This window comes from Cupressus sempervirens, chromosome 6, assembly GCF_028749045.1.
Source record: "Cupressus sempervirens isolate cs-2001-9-10 chromosome 6, ASM2874904v1, whole genome shotgun sequence".
Classification (NCBI taxonomy): Eukaryota; Viridiplantae; Streptophyta; class Pinopsida; order Cupressales; family Cupressaceae; genus Cupressus; species Cupressus sempervirens.
The window spans coordinates 164970019-164990882 of record NC_143123.1 but is presented as its reverse complement, the minus strand read 5'-3'; the positions used below and the strand labels follow the sequence as shown (position 1 = coordinate 164990882).

The window sequence follows — 20864 nt, the reverse complement described above, 5'->3', positions numbered from 1 at the left end:
CTACTAAGGTTGATTCCATAGTGATAATAACTTCAACTATTGAGGAACAAGCAAACAAGAAAATAGGACAAAAGGATACCTCTGCTCCTACAACACAGAGTCAATGTGCACCTCCTCTTATCACTATAATTGATCAAGGCAGAATTGAAGAAGACAAAGAAGAGGATAAGAAACCTAAGGAGAGAGAACAAGAGGCAATACAAACATTAATAAATTTTCCTACTACAGGGACTCCTACTAAGAAACCGAGCACTGATGCAGTACCATTGAAAATATCAACACCAGGCTCGAGCTCTACCAAGGTAGCAAGGGTACTTCATTATGGAGACCCTGCACTTGATGAGGAGATAGTCATGCCAAGCTATGACTATAAAAAAAATGAACATAGCATAGATCAATGAAGTGAAAGAGACACTAGAGAAGAAGAAGAAGCAAGAAGTACTCAGGAATGAGTATAGGCAAAGGTAAGCACTAGTTGAAATCAAAGACATCTTTCTTGATACATTTAGCTTGCTAGTACTTGATGAGACAAAGCCCATCATGGAGCAACTATCCAACATAGTGGACTAGCTACAAAATGAAGACCTAGATACTAATGTTAAATTACTTGAATGGTCTGAGGAGAAATTTCAAATGAAGGTAAATGAGAAAATATTTGGTGAAATAGCATTGTCACAACTAGAACTAGCAAATAAAGTTGAAAATGTGAAAGCAATACTTGAGAACATATTCTCATTGTACTCCAAATTGTGTTATTCTTCATACTTCACACAAGAAACAAGCTAGAGGATATTGAGCCTGGAAAGGAACCTCAAGGTATGTAGCACACAGCCACCAAAGGGTCCAGCTCAAAGTGAGAAGCATTTTGCTAGAATGCTTCACACTCAAAAGGAATTAGTTGTACTCAGAGGAGATGAGGCTAATACCAAGGCCAAATTAATATAGATCCAATTTGCAATCACCCCACACATGGAAGTTTTGCATAAAGAAATGGCCTATGTAGAGAATGTTTTGAAGAAAGATCGTAATCTTTCTACATTGGAAGGCCTAGTATACCTTGCAATAGAGACAACCATCTAGTTTAAAGCATTGGAAATTGCATTAGATAATTAGGATGCTGCTCTAAAGATTATCAAGGAGGTAAATAAATTTTTTTTGTCTAAATACTCAATTCATTCATAGGACCCTTTGACATAAGTGTCAAAAAGGAGGAGATAATAAGATATGGGAGAGATACCCTAATAAACTAGAGGAGATAATAAATGAAACCCAAAGGAGGAGATATATATACCCAAAGGGGGAGAGATACATAAAGGGGAGATAATTAATAAAATTTTGAGTTTTAAACAGTGATAAGGAGATATAACCAAAAGGATACAAAAACTACAAGGAAGATGTGTGAAAAGGGGAGCAGAAATAAAGTAGATAGAAACAAAAGCCAAGGAATGATAAGGTAGAAAATGGAAATAGCATGAGACAAATCTAGCTTAAGGAATTTTGGATACAAAAATGGCACATTGGCTCAGGGGGAGTTAGAATTTTTTGAGGTATATAGTCTTCTACAAAATTTTGAACAAACTTTTCTACATATGCCGAACAAGATGTGTATTATACTCATAGAGATTAGATTCATAATGTTTAGTTAAGTGTTTTTTTTTTTACACTCATGTCAAAGGGGGAGATTGTTGGTCTCAAATTGGTTTTGACAATTGAGTTTCAACACAATTAACCAATTTCTAAGTTGATGCCAAGTATAATATAGATGTTGAGCTATAGTATGTGTCAATCCAAGAATTCAACAAGTATTGAGTGAACTTCAAGTGTCGAGGAAGTATCAAGTGTCAAGTGATAAGGGATGCCAAGTCACTATAGGTGCTGAGCAAAGTATAGATGCCAAACAAGATAGAGTTTCTATAGGAGCCAAGCAAGACAAAATTCATATATGTGTTGAGCATCAGTAATTAGTAAGTGCCAAGTAACAAAAAATCAACATATGAGTTTGTGCCTTCACAAACTCAGATGTAAACTATTTTTTAGCCAACTCAAGATGAATCTTGAAGGATTTAAAAGATAAGATCAAATCTTTTACATTCCCTACATGTAATCAGAATGCAACCAATTAGAAAAATAGAGAAAACATGCAACCATTAGGAAAAGTATAAATATTAGAGCGGGAAAAGATGGATGAATGTCGATTGTGGATTCATACCTAACCCTAAGTCTTTGAAGCCTTTATAAGGAGTTTGAAACCACATAATAAGACATGGAAGAGATTTGTATGGGAGAATGCTAGTGAAGTTCAAAAGGGTGTAAAGACTTAGAGGAATAGCAGCACTGTAGAATCAAATTGTTCATAATAGAGTATCAACAATATGAGTAGAGAGTTATCAGATCAGGAAGGATTAGATCAGATTGAGTAGAACACAAGGATCTAGAATTAGAAATTAAAGATTTTGAGTCATTAGATCAACACATTCTAATATCTTCTAGCCATTATATTAGAAATGAAAATCCTATGGAGATAGGTTGGTTTAATAGCCATGTTGTAAATCTTTAACAAGTTGATAAATCCTTTAATAGGGTAACATTCCAAGTGAATGTTTGTAAATCCTTTAAATATGTCACTTTTAAAAAGGTGTAAAGCCTTTAACAGGGCAAGCCTTTCATAGGGTAGACCATTGGAAGTGGTCAAACTTTGTAACCTTAACCAGTTACATATTGTTGTAGTGATAATTAGTGGGCATCATCCCCACCCTAGTTTTACTTTCTCATTTTGGAGGGTTTCTAGGTGACCAAATCTTATGTTATCTATTTTCATGCATATCTTTACTTTTATGTTAATTAGATATGGTAGATGCATGCAAATGATCTTAGTTAAAAGTTTTAGAAGTTAAAGTTTGTTACTTCTGATTCAAACCCCCCCCCCCCCCCCCCCCCCCCCCCACCTCCTCTTAGAAGTAAATCTTCCCAGTTGTAAATTCCAATAGGATGAAACCTAAACATGGAAATTTTGCAAATTGGTGCTCCTTTTTGGAAGCCATTAGTGGATCTCAAGAGATATACATGCTTTCCTTTTCATAGCTCCCATTATTCAATATCTAAACTAATTTCCATGATCCAAGCATGCTTGTATTCATATTCTTGGAGCAAAGGATGTTAAATAACTTTAAGGGGTTGAAAAAAAAAATTTGGCAAAGAATTATCATATTTGATGCCATAGAAACTTGAAGGTGTCTCATTTTATTCAATACACTTCTATATTGTGAAAGGAGATCTTCCATTTTAAATATCTTATATGATTCCTCTACACTTGTTAAGATACCATTGCATATTTTGTAAAATAAAGTTGGTCACATTGAAGGATGGATATATAGATTAGATATATTACCAAAATTTGTTTGGAAGAGTGGCATAGGAGCTCAAATTCTAGTTGACTAAAATTTTTTTAGTCTAGCACATGCTTTCTAGGCTCTAGGTGATGCCTAGGGATAGTGCATCAACTTCTTGCAATTTAAAGAATCAAAATATATATAGTTGTGAATCAAATGATTATGCTAGACATATTGCAATCACTTTTTAGCTGGAATTGTCTTGTTCTTGTTTTAAGTTCAGATTTTCATTAATATCAAGATACAAGATTTGGACATAGCAGTGGCTCAAACTAATGTTTATCCATCAATAGAACCAATATTTTACTTGTGAAGAGCATTGTTTTGGTGGCATATGACCATTTAGATTGGAAGAAATAAGAGAATATTGTACAAACAACATTGCTTCAGTATCTATTTCAAGATCTATCTGATTCACTACCAAGTAGGGGATTTTATTTGGTAAATTCTTTAGAGAATGACTCATAAATTGTTTTTTGAAAATCCATCAAGAATACTATTTGGGCATATAGTAGTTTACAAGACTTTGAAGTGACAACAAGTGTACCTAAGTGAAATTCACTTCTTCCATTGTAGTGGATGATGACGATAAAAAAAAGTGATCAATAAAATGATAGAAAGTATAGTTTACAAACACAATCTATTATGTAAATCTATGGAGGAGAACATATAAAATGGGTGCCAAATCACAAAATAGATTGGGATTTATAATTGCTCAAGGAAGTTGCAAAAAACTATCATCCAAATTGCATATAAATTACTTGAAGTTGATTCCATTAATTTATACTATTGCAAATTAGTCTTCAGATAAAGCATATCCCCTAAACTTGATGATTATTTCCTTGCCATAAACCTTAAAACTGCATATTGGATAGGAAACCAAATTAGCAGGGAAGCTCTTAAGGGATATGCTTGCTACTTTAGTGGCTAATATGTAGCATCTATTGTTATGGGATATATTTCTTCAAAGATAATGGTGACAACTTTAAGTTATTATGGAAAGAGAAACTCTTTCCTTTTTGGAATTTGTCTAAAATTTGCACCCATAAATATGGCATCTTTGCTATCCATTTGTGATTTATTTTTAGAAAGACATTATCTAAGTGAACAGGATTTGAGGAGAACATGGTTTAAATCTTCAAGAGTTACTGGAAGAAAAACCTTAGTGGCATATTTTTTGTTATTATTGCTCATCGATATTTTCATTTACAAAGTGCATGTTGATTTAGATTGGTATCTACATAGCACTTTGAACTAGGAGATCAAATATCTTTTTCTTGTAGTTAATATATTTAAGCCTAGCTGATAGTCTCAAGTAAAGACATGAAAGAAGACCCAACCTTGTAAAATTAGGAGTTGCATTTTTTAAAACCATCAAGAAAATACTATCCCAATCATTTCAATAGCTCTATAAGTAAAAACTGCAATGATCCAAACTCTAGTAACAATAGGGAGTCAATCTTGCTCCTTTGAAATTTGCTGAAACAATCATGAAGAAAAGAAATATTGTAGAACATGAACTGGGTACCTGTGGAATGCATGCCACAATATAATCAACCATGATGTTTTGTTCTCTATAGTAAGATAAGAGATCTAATTCATGGAATTCTACCCTTTCAAGTAGAGTCTTCCCCTCATCATTATAAATTGGGAACCCATTCACATCTAAGGAGTTCAAATACAAGTTTATCTAAGAAACTTTGATAGCTCTAGGATTAATATCAAGACCATAAACTTGTAAAATGAATCAATTACAAATATATTAGACATGCATAGGTGTATGAATGCACATTATTATACACACAATATACATAATTTTTGTGAAACACAATAATATCTAATACCAAAAAATCCTCATTTGATGTTAGAATTTAGTTGCAGTCTAAGCAATAAGACAAGAGAAGTATTTAACATAGGAAGGATCAAAAATTTGAATTAAATTAGGTTTGTCCAATTAAAGTAAAGGTAAATTAGAGATCTCCAATGCTGTAATAATCAAATTGGTAGAAATGAGCATTTAATAGGAGCTTGCCTTCTGAGGGGACTACTTTTTAGCTAATGCAATGGATATCAATCCATTCCCACAACCAAGTTCATTCACTATTCTTTGCTTAAACATAGAATCAGGATACCTATTGATTCCTTCAAAAAATGTAAAGGACCAATCCTCTAGAATAAAAATACTTGGAAGCTCCATCGTTGTCAACTTCTTCCTATTTTGCTAAAAGCCTGATTAACAAAAAATATTTTTCAGTAAAAGGATCTAATATTCTTTTTAAAGCAACAAGTGCTCACAATAGAGAATAAATGAGAAAAATGGATAGATGGTTCGTATTGATGACTAGTGGTCCAAGGCATATGTATGGTCATTTAACTCAAAATAATTTGAACTAGGTAAAAGCAAGATAGAGTTTCCATTAGAGTTTAAGGAAGAGCTATGTCTACCTCGTAAGAATAATTAACAATATCAACTACCAAAGATAATGAATGTCCTAATTTATAATCACTCCTAATTAGTAAAAATTGTCATCAGCAATCAACCAACAAAACATAATATTTGATGCCATTCAGTGATTGAAAAGTTTACTGATATGAAGCATCAACAATTGCAAAAACATGGGGGCTCAATTCTCCAAAGAGGGCATCTCTATATTGCTTCATCATGTGAGCATCATATAGATGTGGAAGCTTCATAAATGGGTTGACGTCAATTTTAAGATATTTCCTATATATGTCTACCTCCATTGCAAAAGAAATCTTTAGAGACAAAAAAGGCTCTATCATTAATTATTCAAGACATTATAGAAATAAGCCATCCAAGAAGCCATTTGACATGGAGAAAACCATATGAAAACATGCTAAGATAGGGATGAAACAACTATATATTTCTTTCAACCTAGAATTTAAATGTCATTTATTGCAATGGTATATAAGATTGCCTATTACCACAAGTTCATTACAACATTAATTACTAAATCCTCACAAGACATGAATAAAAAATTGCATAATTATCAAGATGCACACACAAAGGCCATGTAAGGAGTGTTTGTCATGATGACACATCATTGAATAGTCAAAAAATTACTATTGCACTGCAAGCTAATTTTACAAACCAATAGAAATCTTCTCAAGCATGCTATCAAAGGTCTCATTAATCTTTCCAAGGCTAGGAGGGTTAGTATCAGCGTAGTGTTGTAGTTTATTTCTTGCTCAATAGGTTCAAGGAAATAGAAAGCATATTTGCAAGTGCAAACAAGTTACACATATTAAATCTTCAAAAATAATGAAAATGTTTTATAACTTAGGAACATTTATAAATCAACATTTTAAAAATTAAATAATAATATGTCAATTTTTTTGTGAAAAGTTCATCACAAATGTATTCATGGCATAAACACACAACATTAAAGCATATGGTCCAAACCTATAAACACAACAACCTAGACACTAATGAAGGGTACAATGCCTATAAGAGCTCTAGCATAATGATGGTTTGAAGCACAAGGTCACTTGGCATGAACAAAAAGAGCATTCACATGAGTGTGAAAAACTTTGAGCACAATTGATCAACAAGGGTACATTGTCCATGATCATAATGGCCGAGCAAGGGTTGGAACCTTGGTAGTGACAACATCATCATGATTTGATCATCACAATATGCCATGAACAATAACAAAATGAACAATTTTCTTACCTCATTGTAGACTGCCAATCATCATTAAATCTTTTTTGGTTCATATTCATGTGAGTTGAAGAATACTTCTCCAGCAAGGTAAATACATTGTGATTAGTAAAGTCTTCAAACTATCACAAGGGCACACTTTTCTTCAGTTTCCTTAGATATTCCTCACTAAATCTATAAATAGCATAATAGAATTGATGTTCTAATGTTGTCACAAAATGTACTAACATATACTCTACATACATTGTTTTCTTAAACATCTAAACATGGAAAACTAGGTATTATTGGAAAATCTAATGTTTACAGAAAATTGTGTTTGGTATTCATTGTCAATTACTTCTGGGAAAAGTGGAACTTAAACTATATCATTAACCCAATTTGAAAAAGAAATATCAAGTAAGAGACATTCAATTAAAAGCAAGGGCTGACTTGGATAAGAACTTTCTCTCCATAAGCTTGTCTGACAGTAGACATGAACTCATGAAGGAAGTTTCCATATTCCTTCAACACATAATTAAGTTAGAAAGTTATACTGTGTAGACATGGGCCATCGCACAAATTAGAAAGGTGAAGATGAAAGATTTTCTAGTCAAGAACAAAACCTGGCCTCTAGCATGTCTCTATCTTAGCCCTATGTAGAATTCATCATTCAACAATATTTCATTGTTGGTCCCAACATCAATACTTACTAGAAGGCATTGCTCACATACAAGTTGTAAGACTAGACATAGTGTCAACTATCACTATAACATCCTAAAATTAGATAGGTACATTAAAACACAAGCTATTATTACTATGGCCAAATAACTTTGAAGGATGAACTCCCCCATGTGCTATATACAAAACAAGTTTTCCAATAGGAATTCCCATTCCTTGATGAAAATTGTTCATAACAGACATGTCCAATGAAATAACACAAAATCCAATTGTTAGAAAATAGAGAAAATAAATATAACATATTGTTAAGAAGAGAAATATAAGAATACAGAAATTACAAAATGCACACTTATAAGTTATATTCCAAATAGTAGAAATAAATATAGGAATAAAGAATGAAAAATGAAAAATACACCCTTATATCCCAAATAGTAGAAATATACCACATAAAAAGTGAAATTCTATGTGAGTTTACCTAGCATCCAAGATGTCCAAGTTCCAAAATGCATTCACCATCAATGAAAATGATGGCCTTGATGTTCTGTTTAGGCTAGTTCTTCAGTATGTCAAGGACCTTTCCCTTGCCAAAATCAATTACCTCTAAATTAGATCCTAGAGAGATGTAATAGTTTTTTCACATGTGAACAAGAGACCATACAATATTATCTATTTTGTAACAAAGCAATGTGATATAATAAAGCAATGTGATATAATTATTATTGAAGACAACATATGATTCAATGAAATGATAAGTCAGTGTGTGCCTACAAAGTAGAAGATAATAGGTTATAAGGAACTCTAATATTTACTACCCACAAAATGATAGACAATGATAAATTAGGCACTCCAACTCAGACAATCCATACAAGTGTTCCTCAAACCGAAAAATCCTTGAAAATTGTAGTATAAAAAACAAGAGTTGACAAAAAAATAGAAACATAAATTCCAAATATGGATTGAATGCATATTCCATACAACTACATGAACCTAGTTAGTAATGAAGGAAACTAAATGATCCTAATCTAAAAAATAAATTGAGGATGGCATAGATGTTCATACCTTTCTTTCAAGCTTATGTAAAGACCTTGTGGACTCTTGAAAATAGTTCTAAATTTCTAGCAAGCTTCACCAAATGTCAGTGTGTAGACTATAGGAAGCAGTTCTTCAACATGATTAACTAAGAGCTTGTAAAATAATCTTTCATTCCTCTCCTGCCCATATATATCCATGTCAATTTGCAAGTGAAAATTAATTACACAAATCATTCTATACATATATTATATTTGTTGTTGTTGTCAACAAGGAGAGAATGTCAAGGAGTCCTAGACAAATAAAACAAATTTATTGGAAAAAGGGGAAATAAGTTAATAGTTCAAAACTGTCAGATCATGGCAATATCAAAGAATAAATTCAAATTAGGAGTATCGCTTTCATCTGTCCAATTCCTCAAACCCACAATCTATTCAATATTCTAATGAAATACAACTGTGTAGCTATGAAAATTATCATTCAAAATAAAAAAAACTACCCAACCAATTAATACAAGTATTTTGGAGCAAAAGAATTGAAATACCTGAAGGTCCATCATAGCCATGTATTTTTGCAATGGTGTATGGTAGTCATGACTGATATTCATTAGCTTCTTTACCTGCATCAATAAGATAAATAAGTCGGCAACAAAATCTAGCAAGCCTACATTAAACAATTGTTTCCAAGGCAAAAACATGTAATAATGCTTAGACTCAGTTCTTCATAACAATCATTTTCCATTCTATTTATCTATTTTGCTTCAAAACTTGCCATTAATATACAATGTAGAGACTAATAAATGGATAGGTAATTTGCCAAAGATCATACTTTGATCTTTTGGTTAGGAATATGCATTTATTATTAATATGAACTGAATAATAAAGTTTAAAAATAGTGCTAAGCTAATTGGGGTTATACCTTGCCAAAGATTGCAAGTTTTAGCTAATGTTCAACATCAACATGTCATTCTTTTAATATTTTCCCTCTTGTAGAATCACATTCACATTCTTCTTATAAATTTAACATAGGAAGGATATGGAAAAAAAAAAGATGTAACAGAAGCTATTTGCAAGAAGAATTGCAAGCCATTCACACTTCCTAAAGCCACCCTCTATTCCAATGATATTGAGTTCAAGCCAATGAAAAGTAACATATGAAGAATGGCTATACATTTCTAACATATCAATTATAGATTGTAAGAACAATGACACAAAAGACACTCAAATATCATACTCACATTGTCTCATTCTAATGATATCCTCATACAAGAAGCTATGGCAGCATACACAATATATTATATATCAGCAATAGATAATGCATACCAATATTGTCCGTTAAGCTATGAGCTATAGTCTAGCAGTAACATGGGGAACTAGACCCTAACAATCAAGATTCAAAACCAATAGGGTCATCCCATTACTTAAAGTAGGGTTTTTCTTCCTTGATGATACTAGTGGGTAAAGGAAGAGAGAATGAATATCATTGAAGCTAGGGCTTAATGGTTTTATCATGCATTGATGCAAAGAGAAATATTCTCCACCATGACTAATATTAATAAATAGGATTATTTAATCTAATAATATTAATAAATAGGATTTTTTAATCTGACAAAGGAAAAGTATGTAGATATCACACATCACACAGTGATGAATAAAGAATAAAGAATAAAGATAGGCGTCAAGAACATTTGTGCATGAGAAATAAATGAGGCCCTTATTGTATTAAATCTCTTATCTTTGGGCAGCCTGTCAAAAAAAACATTGCCCCAATTTATTGGTTTTTACTCAAATTAAACATATAAACAATACTTACCTTTTTGAATGCATTCATCGGGGTTAAACCATGTGCCCACAAATAACACAAAAATTAAGATTCCTCAATTAACCATACCTACAGATCCTATGATAGAGGGGTATGGGGCAAAAGACCCTGAAGATAATGATAGTACCATTCTTCATTAGAAAATGCCAATCCTTTGTTGTAGTGAGGATTTCTCAATAATTCATACCCACTGTATCAATCCAAGATAGTGAAACATATTGCACAAACAAACTAAAAACCACATATAATCAAAACAATTCCATCCTACACTGGCCCATTTTTTGGAAAGGCAAAGATTTTTTTTTTAAAGAAAGATCTCCATGCTAAACATGCCTTCAATGTTTTTTAGATTGAAGTTCATCATGGTACCTTTACCTGGCAATTGAATGACTCCAACAAGTGACAACCTGCTTTTCTGCATTTCTATCTCCTTTATGGCCATTCTCTTCATTTTCATCATTATCCCTTTAGTGAAAAAATCTAATGCTACAAATATAACTCTTTTCTTTTTTATGGTTTTTTCATTGGTAATAATTAGGGAGTGAAGGCCACCATTGGGAATCCACCCTATGGCTTGAACTTGGGCCAGCATCAGGGCTTTAATACTCAACCCTACCTACAGGCCCACTCCAACTACGAAATATGACCTCCTTGATGCCTTAAAGGGGATAGGAAATACCTAAAGGAAGAAGAATCAACAATTGAATAATAGACAACCTTTAATCATTCCATGAATTTATTGAGTGTAAATCTCACCCATCCACCAAATTGGGAGCCATACACAAAATGCCTTTCAGATACTCCAATGGTGGAGATTCATTACAAGAAAGCTTCAAGTTAATTTCAAAGATTGACTAAAACACATCCAATTATTCTAACAAGAAATGTGCTACATTCCAAAAATGTGTCCATTATAATTGTTATCTTTCAAACTTTTGCATCTTCTTGCATGATGTTTTTAATACATCAAATCTAATTAGAGCTCACTGAAATATAGGTGTGGGGAAATGAATTGGATTGGGAATTCTACACCCCAAGTTCCACTCGATGTAGATCACTTCAAAATCATTTCTTCTAAATTTTTCGAAGAAGCTTAGATCTATGGCTGATGAGAGTGAGAGCAATAGGTGGTTCATCACATCATCCATTGTGCCGGTTGCCCTAATCTCCACCATTGAAAGCTATTTTGCACAGGATGTTAGAATAAGAGTCTTCATTCAAATAGGGCCTAATAAACCTCATCATATTAACTCCATCATTGAAAGCTATTTCATAGAGTGATGAAGAAGAGGGTTACTGCTACATCCTTTCTAAGCATATGTGAAATTTCTTTTTTTGTTATGACCCAGGTTGGTCAAAATTTTGACTAACTCAGGAAAAATTAGGAAATTTTTTACCATTGAGGAGATCAAAAAAAGAAAGAAGATGAAACCATAACTTTGGTCAAAAATTTCGGTAGAAAAACAAGTGCAAATGTACTAGTGAATGTATTCACCAATCTGAACTACTACTAACTTGTTAGTTTTCCAAGATATTATTCCAAATGTTGGAAAGGTGTTTTGCACATAAAATAATATGCATATCAATATAGAACCAAATTTGCATTATGCACTTTGTCTTTTTGATGGCTCCAAGATTCTCAACTAGTTGCTATAGTTGGAGTTCTGCTAGATCATATGTATGATCTTTCTTGACAATTTTTTATCCCACATCCATAGTTATTTAGGGATTACTGTTTAATCTACTAGATTGGTAAAATTTGTGTGAAATAAGCTTGAAAGCAAGCTTAATAAGTGGATCAATAATTGTATCAATTATCATGTCTCTTTTGTTCAAAACCACTCCAGTGTTCTTCTCAATCACCTCCTTTGAGTCACTTCTCAGTGTCTTAGGATGATCTAGGGTTAGGTAAACAATAAACCTATGAATTATCCTCTTAGTAATTTTGATAGGTCCATTGTCTAGCCAGAATGAATTATCATGTATTCAGCTAAGCACTATCCTAATCCACTCAGTTGTACACACATTTGGAAAATCTAGGGCTCATGTCAATCATTTTTTCTCTATGATTTTAAATTCTTCCTTCAATACATCATTATCATAGAGTCTTCTATATGCCTCTCTAATTTCCACATCCTCAATGCTATCAATTTTACATTTATAGCATTTCCTTGCATCTTGCACCATCAACACATTTAGTGGAATCATCAATAATGCACCAGAAGGGTCTTGTTTGTATGCAATATCAAAAATAGCTTTGAAAATGGGTTGCTTAACATCATTACTCACTAATTGAACATTTAAAAATTGTTTTCCTTCTACATTCTTTAAACTTGATGCCATTCTATGAAACTAGGGTTTATGAGAATGTAAACTACATAGCTCAGCTCTTAATAAATACCTTATGAAATCTAAAGAAGTGCTATAGAATCATTGCTCAAACCTTTTGAAATCACTTTGAATGGTTTTCTAGACCACCTTATGCTCTACTCATTCTTTCTTGAATTTGAAATGATGAGAAGTGAGTCAAGAATTGATAAAATACCCTTTAAAACTCTACAATCAATGTTGAGTGCTTACACAGCTGTAAGATCAACATAAACCAATTTTGAGCTCACTCTACATCTATTGACATTTTCATCACTTAGCAACCACTATGAGCTCAAAATCAACTAGCCAATCTATTAGCTCAACATCTTCTAGCATTCCACTTGACACATATAGGAAACTTTTCATACTTAGTAGAGACATGAAAAACTTAAATATTTATCTTGGATTTCTAATAACATATTACATGTCTATTCATGCTAATGTAATATTTTTATTACTAAAAATAAAACCTTTTGTCACTGATGTATAATATAACTTTATTAAATATCAGTCCCACATACCTCTTGATTGCCTAGTTTGATGAAGTGTGATCACTTGACACATTGGGTCAAGTGATCCCTTCTCCATTTGATGTGTTGCAATCATCATTTTTATTCCATTTATTATTCATTTAATCTCTGATGTGTTCAACATCTACCTTGCCTTTGCCTTTATCAAATTCACAACTTGGTTCCTTTGACCTTGTTAGACAATATCTACTAATGTGACCAATATTCAAATAGCTGAGACATGTGGTTTGACTCAACCACCTTTGGTAGTTACCTCTGAAGTGTGTCCTAATACAATTCTTAGGAGCATGTCCATATTCTTGACAATAATGATAGCTATATCTTGTATTATAATCCCAATTATAAGATTTTTCATTGTTCCTTACCTTTGTTTTCCTATTTGATGACCACATGGGTTTGGATCTGCATTCAAAAGCTCTATGTCCATACTTCTAACAATTTTAGCAATATCCTTCAAATCTTTGTGTATTCATGGTCTTGGTTCTAAATTCATGTGCTTGATGAACTTGATTTTTGACTTATGGGAAAGAATCGTGTGCTTAGGCTTGATATTCTAATTTGTAGTCTTGCTCCTACACACATTAGTAGTATGTCCTTTCTTACCACAATTATGATAAGTAGGTTTGGAGTTCTTACCTTTGTTGTTCCTTTCTCTAGCATTTTCGGATGATTCTCCTTCTTTAGTGCTTGTATATCCCAGTCCAAATGTATCATTATTGGATCTAGGGGATCTCAATAATTGGTCAAAGTATTTGATGGCTTCATTTAGTTTGTTGAAAATCTCATAAAATTCCTTTTCCCTCTTTAGATCACTTTGTAATTGCTCATTCTACAATTTCAGTTTAGTTATCTCACTATCCTTGATATTAAGTTCATAGTTGGCATTCATCGCTTGACTTAGAGTATCTAATTGCATATTGGAAATCTTGGTTAGCTCTATTGACCTCTTTCAGCCTATTGTCCAAAATCCTTTTATCATCTTAGATCATGGCTTTTTCTTCTATAGCTTTCTTCTTTTGTTCAGTCACCTCACATAGCTATATGGCCTGTGATTCTTACTCTAACTTGAGATGTTGTATTTCCTCAGCTTGGGCTCTATTCTTTTCCATTAGATCTTCAACTACTCCATCAAATTAAATGTAGTCACCATTTGGAAATAGCTTAGTAGTTTATATCTTTGTGTATTGTGTGTCATTCTTTGCAATAGCAATTTCTTTCCTTCTCTTCAAATATTTCTTTAGTTCTTCTCTCACTTCATCCAGTTGATGTAGAATGAGTTTTATTTCAATTCCCTAGTTCTTAATAATATTTCCCAATTTGTAAACTTCCATTTCAAAATATTTCCTCAAAGATGCAAAGCTTCTCTTTTATAGAACAAGGCTATGATACCAATTGTTGGAATTATCATAGGAAAAGTAAACTTCTTGGGGGGGGGGGGGGGGGGGAGAGGTTGGTGGTAAATTAGTAGTTTAAAATTGGACCCATAAAGCTTTCACCACACCTTCATCTCATGTATTCAATGAATAAATTGAAATAACATGTAAACATGTACATCTAAAATATGTAAAAATATAAGAAATTACACACATATGACACTAGATATGATTGGGGATGACACCCACAAATCTTCACTACTGTAGTAATAAATTGTATCCAATGAAGGTTACAATGTTTTGACCATGAAATATGATCTACCCTATAAAAGGTCTGCCCTTTTAAAGGCTTACAAAGACTATTAGGTCTCACCTTGTTAGAGGATTTCAACACCCTGTTAGAAGTGTACCTTGCTAAAGGACTTCAACTCACAATTAAGTAAGCATCTCATTAGAGGATCTCATACAACCTATTAGGACTACTATGTTAAGAGATTTTGACTGAAAGAACTTGTTAGAATGTCTCAACTTTGATCCTGTGGTTAGCACTTGATTTCTTGATAACAAATCATCTCTAAACTAATATCTTCTTGATCCTCCTTGATTAGATGTCTCTTTTTTGTATCCTTTTCCTTTCCTCTATTCTACTCTAACTAATTTTGTAATGTAATCTCACTTCATAAATCCTTAGCCACTATGAATGCACTATTTGTGCATGCAAACTTCTCTCTTAACTCCTTCAATACCTTACTCACTCACTAGAGAGTTTAGGGTTTTTCCTCCTTAAGAAGAATTAGGCAACTTAGGGTTAGGTATAAATCTACGGCTAAGATTTATCCATTTTTCCACTTAATCCTTCCTATTTTCTAATTGGTTGCATGTAATTGCATAGGGAATCCAACTTGAGATTCCTCCTTATCTCCAAAATATCAAAATATAATCTTAAGCTGACTCAAAAATGGTTCATATAGTTATTTGTACTTTTACAAATGAATATGTCAAAACTGTGTCACCGGCATCCAAAGCCTTTGATGCTCGACATATACTATTCTCTATGTTGTGACTAAGCATATATGTTACTTGACATGCACTACTTACTTGACTCTTGTGTCACTAAACATACACTGTCTACTTGGCACATGAGTGAGTTGCACTCACTATGACTAGGCATTCTCTATGATATACATGTTGTGCTTGGCATGTACTACTTGTTCAACACGAACTAAGTAAATAACTTAAGTGTGTTGACACTCACTTGTCAAAAAAAATCTAAGATCAATGGATGATGATGATGTGGTGTATGTTAAAATGAAGGATGAATCTAATGAAGCTAATGCAACTGCAATTATAACTTATGTGAACAAGAATTACAGATGGATCATTAATAGTGCATGTTCACATCACATGACTAGAGATAAAAGTAAGTTCATTACCTTGAATTGTTGTGATGGAAATAGTGTAAGATTTGGTAATGATGCACCATGCTTGATAAAAGGAAAAGGTTATATCAAACTCATAGAAAATATTTTATGTGACAATGCATACCATGTTGAAGGACTTAACTATAATCTACTGAGTGTGTCACAATTGAGTAATTCAAAATGTAGGGTTTAGTTTGAAAACAAGATTTCTAACATATGTGATACTGATGGAAAATTGATTGGAAAGAGTGATCAAACTAGGAGTAATCTATTCTATCTTGATATAGAGGATGTTACTTGTCTAGTTGTAAAACTTGATGATGTGTGGCTATGGAACAAGAGGTTATGTCATGTTAATTTTGATAACTTGGTCATTATCAGTAACATGAGAAAATTTAGAGGTTTTCCTAAGTTGAAGAAGCCCAATAACATAATGTGTAAACAATGCCAATTAGGCCAAATGGAAAAGTCAAGTATTAAGAGTAAAACTCATACCTCTAAAGAAATACAAGAGGTTGTTCATACTGACTTGTATGGACTATGTTGGGACAAAAAATTGCATGCTTCATTTCTAGTCCCATTTTAAAATTTTGAGAAATCAAGCCCCATAAATTCAAATGTACCCGACTGTACCTATGAGACCTAACAGGTGTTTAATGCTTCTAACACCTTCCATTTAGTGCATCCATGTCTTTCATGATGATAAATTGTCATTCTGAGCCATTTGGAAAAGTCTTGTTTTAAGTTGGTGCCAAATCTACATTTTACCCCATGTCAGACAACGACAAGAGGCTGTGTTTGCATCTGAATATCTCACAGCCAGAAAGGTTTTGTGACTTTCTACTTTGAAAGTGTCTAGTGTCCATACTTGAGAACCTATGTTTCATATTTTGAGTCATTTCGAGTCTGTTTGACTAGGTTTTGAATCCCTCAAAGTTGGGCAGTTACTGTTTTCATGATTTTGCAAAATATTCAAAATTCTGGGATGCCCTATTTGACGAGTAATAACTTTTGACCAGTTGATCCATATGTTGAAATTTATATTGTATTGCATTGTAGGTGTTAGAGACTTGTTATGTTTCAAATTTCATATCATGACGAATCCATTTGATCAGTTTTCAAGCGTGATTCCAAATGGAATTTTTGACTTTTTGCTAGTGTCAGTATTTGTAGATCTATTGGAAGCCTTGTTTGTGAAGTTATATCTCCTGATCCATGATTGGTCAAGTCAAATGGATTTTACCCCTATGTTGTCCTCTGGAAATAATCCAAGTGTGTCAATTTTTAAGTCATAACAAATCCATATGGACACTTTTCAAGGTCAATTCTATTCGCAAAAAATGTTTTCTCTTAGTGCTTTTAATTTTGCAAAATCCAGATAGCCAACTTTAGATGCTTTCCAAATTTGACCTGTGATTCGTCATGATCCCAAATCACACAATCATATTGTCCTCATGATAGAGAACTAATGCCCCAATTTTTGTCTTCCCATGCATTCATTTGCCCAGTTTTCAAAGCCAAATCTGAATCTAGTTTGTTGTTTTCTGACTTATTTACTTGCAGGTAATTTTGAGAAGACAATTTTGACGGTGAATATATTTTGACTAGAAATTCCTCATAAGATGAAATTCGATAGGGTGAACGTATGCAGAGCAGAGATTCAGTTTGCCAATTTTCAGAGCTCGGTCAGGTGTTTAGATCAGTTTTTAAGGCCAGTCAACGAACCTTCTCGCACCAAATTCACAATTTGCAAAAAGATGTATGAAAGAAACATGGGGATATGACATCCCAGATTTTGAGAGTTTGGAGCCTGATGAAAAGGATGTACATGATGTTACCTATCTTGAAGAAGATATGGATGATGACAGTGGAATTTCTCAAATAGAAAAGAAGCACCAAGTACGAACAACTTATTGCCATCTGTGGTGGAATGGTGATCTTAATCCACCTATTGATAGGAAGATCCACCATGATATAACAATACCACTATCTCATTATTTCATATCTATTGGCCATATTCATATTTAACTGGAAATCAATTGAGCAAAAATTGCAATAATGAACCTATTATCAAAGCATTTGAGAGAGGATTGCATGCAATTCAACTGGGTGTTGATAGCAGTATCAAAGGACACTCATTTTGTTGGTTTTAAAGAAGAAGGTCCATGTGACATTGAACAGGAAATGGAAGATGTTAAGATGCAATAAAGGGAAAACCCAATCCATGTCTTCTAATAGGAAACACCAAACCCATAAAAAGGTCAAAAAGTGGCCAAGAAAAATGAGTGAATTTAGAAGCTGTGAGCATGGAGTGCAGCCCAAAGTTTTAAGCAAGAGATCTATAATAGTGGGAAGACCACAAGAAATAGTGCCCACTAAGTAGAGGGATCACCATTTTGAAAGAAATCATAGTCAATGCACTGCATAGAGAAACACCCTGTGGTTGTTAAAACAATGGAGAGCACCCCATGGTAGTATGGAAGTTGCCCATATGAATAGTAGCAGCCACGCATTCTCAACAAGGTACTTGCAAGCAAGGAATGAGTGCTCACACTAAATCAAAGGTGAAGACACTTGGAGCAAGCAATGCACATGTTGAAAGAAGAAAATCTATGCCATTAAAAGAAGCCTGAGCCTACGTAGCTAGAAGCAACTCCAGCATCAGCAAAGAAATGTCATGGATAAAAGAAGCCACGACAGCATATAAAATAGAGCCAACACATTGAAGTTTATTCCCATATTGATTATGTGTGAGTTTTTTAAAGTTTTTAAGTACAACTCATTGCAAGGCTATTGTGTCTTAAAGACACGTAGTTTTTGAAAAGACTTGGTCTGGTGTGCAGGGTCCGCGGGTCAGCAGTCATATATATTTTGTGACTTGCAAAATGTCAAGCATAACATAAGAGCATATAGAAATTCCAAAAGTGTCACGATCTTACACCCAACGTATGATCATAAATAAAAATGTAAAAGCCTCCGATGTTACGAAATGTGAACCCCAACGTATGCCCATAAGATAAAATTCAATGCCTTACACTGCTCCACTCGCAAATTTGCTCACATGAGAGCATAAATAAATTTTTTGAGCTTCTCCGGTGCTATGTTTGAGGCTGTAAGAATGTAAAGGGAAATTTTTAGCGTAAGTATGTGAGGCAAATTTCAAAAGGCTTCGATCTTACCTTTCAGAGGCAGTGTAAATGTGGAAATGGAGTTGTTAAAGGGTCCCGCACTTAGGTTCAAGCTCATAAGAACGTAAAGGGCATCCTTCAACGTCAGAATGTAAAGAAAATTTCATATGCTCATGATCTCACGGGAAATGGGAACATTGTGGATAAAGGGAATTAATTAATTATTAATTAATTAATATTTTCAAAAGTCATAGGCAATCAGGATCTGACACATGGCGACAGCAGATTGAGGAAGACAAAAAAGTCAAAATTCAGATGATTTCAAACGCATGAATGGATTAAAATGAAAAATTGAAATATTTTGAATTGTTATATAGTTCAAACTATATACTTTTAAAAAAATTTCATTTTAAATGTTCTGATTCAGTCATGAAGGCCTATTTTTCAAACTACCATAACAGGGTTGATTTTTATCAGAAATGGGCAGTGCAGTATACTATTGGAACCGAGAGAACCTGAACTTTCCATATCTAGAGTTTTTTTTTTGCACAGGTGCTTCATAGTTCAAGTTATAGGCCAGTTTGTGAAATCTAGGGCATTGGCAACAGAACAGGCTGAAATCATCATGAATCATCAAAATTTGTTTCAGGACAGTTTTGAAGGTCTGTTGTGATCTAAAAGTGAAGAAAATCAACTTGGAGTTTTTTTCTTGTCTTCTCAAGACCATTTTAACTGATTTATTACTTTTCCCTGAGTTCATTTTTACACCAAAATCAGTTACTTTTCTCATCATCAGATTTTGAGATATTTTGATGCCTTTGAGAGGTGGAATGAAGAGGATCTGATATGTAGTTATAGAGAGAAGTTAGAAAGAAGCTTTGATTCTTCTTGGGAAGGATTTCTGAATAGACACATGTCAGTTGCAAAATGAATCCAAAAATTGCTTCCTTCTTCTCTTTTATAAGGGTTGGAAATTTTGGAAAGTCTCTGGAATGGAAACACTTGGAAGAATTGGCCTTGGAATCAATGAATTCTGAATGGAAGATCTGGGATGTGCTGGTTCTAGACCATGAAGCTATGCTTTGGCTTGGATACCCCCTTCCCATCCCATCAACTTCTCATTCCTGCCATTTTCTCTCTTGTATGACAACATATGTTATTGTACAGTCTAGTTTATTAGGTGATTTGTGAGTTAATTTCATGCATTTTCATATATTATTTCAAGAAAATAAATATAAAGAACAACAAGGGTTTAGTTTCAGTTTAAATCTTGTCTCCATTTTCAGTTGAGTTGTGATGTTTTATGATCTTTGAACAAAGAGCCTAGGTCATAGTTGCAGTCCCTTAAGGCTGTATGTTGTTTCATTATTGCTAATAATTCAAGGAATTGTGTAAATGCTTCATAGATTCAACAGGGTTGCAAATTTATTGAGAAGGATATCAAGTAAGAATGAGATTTAAGTT

The 20864-nt window shown here is 33.3% G+C and overlaps 1 pseudogene; it reads right to left on the bottom strand.

The window, feature by feature from the left end:
• Positions 1–4185: 4185 nt before the first annotated feature.
• On the bottom strand, positions 4186–11170 carry LOC149551769 (NADP-dependent malic enzyme-like; annotated as a pseudogene).
• Positions 11171–20864: the final 9694 nt, after the last annotated feature.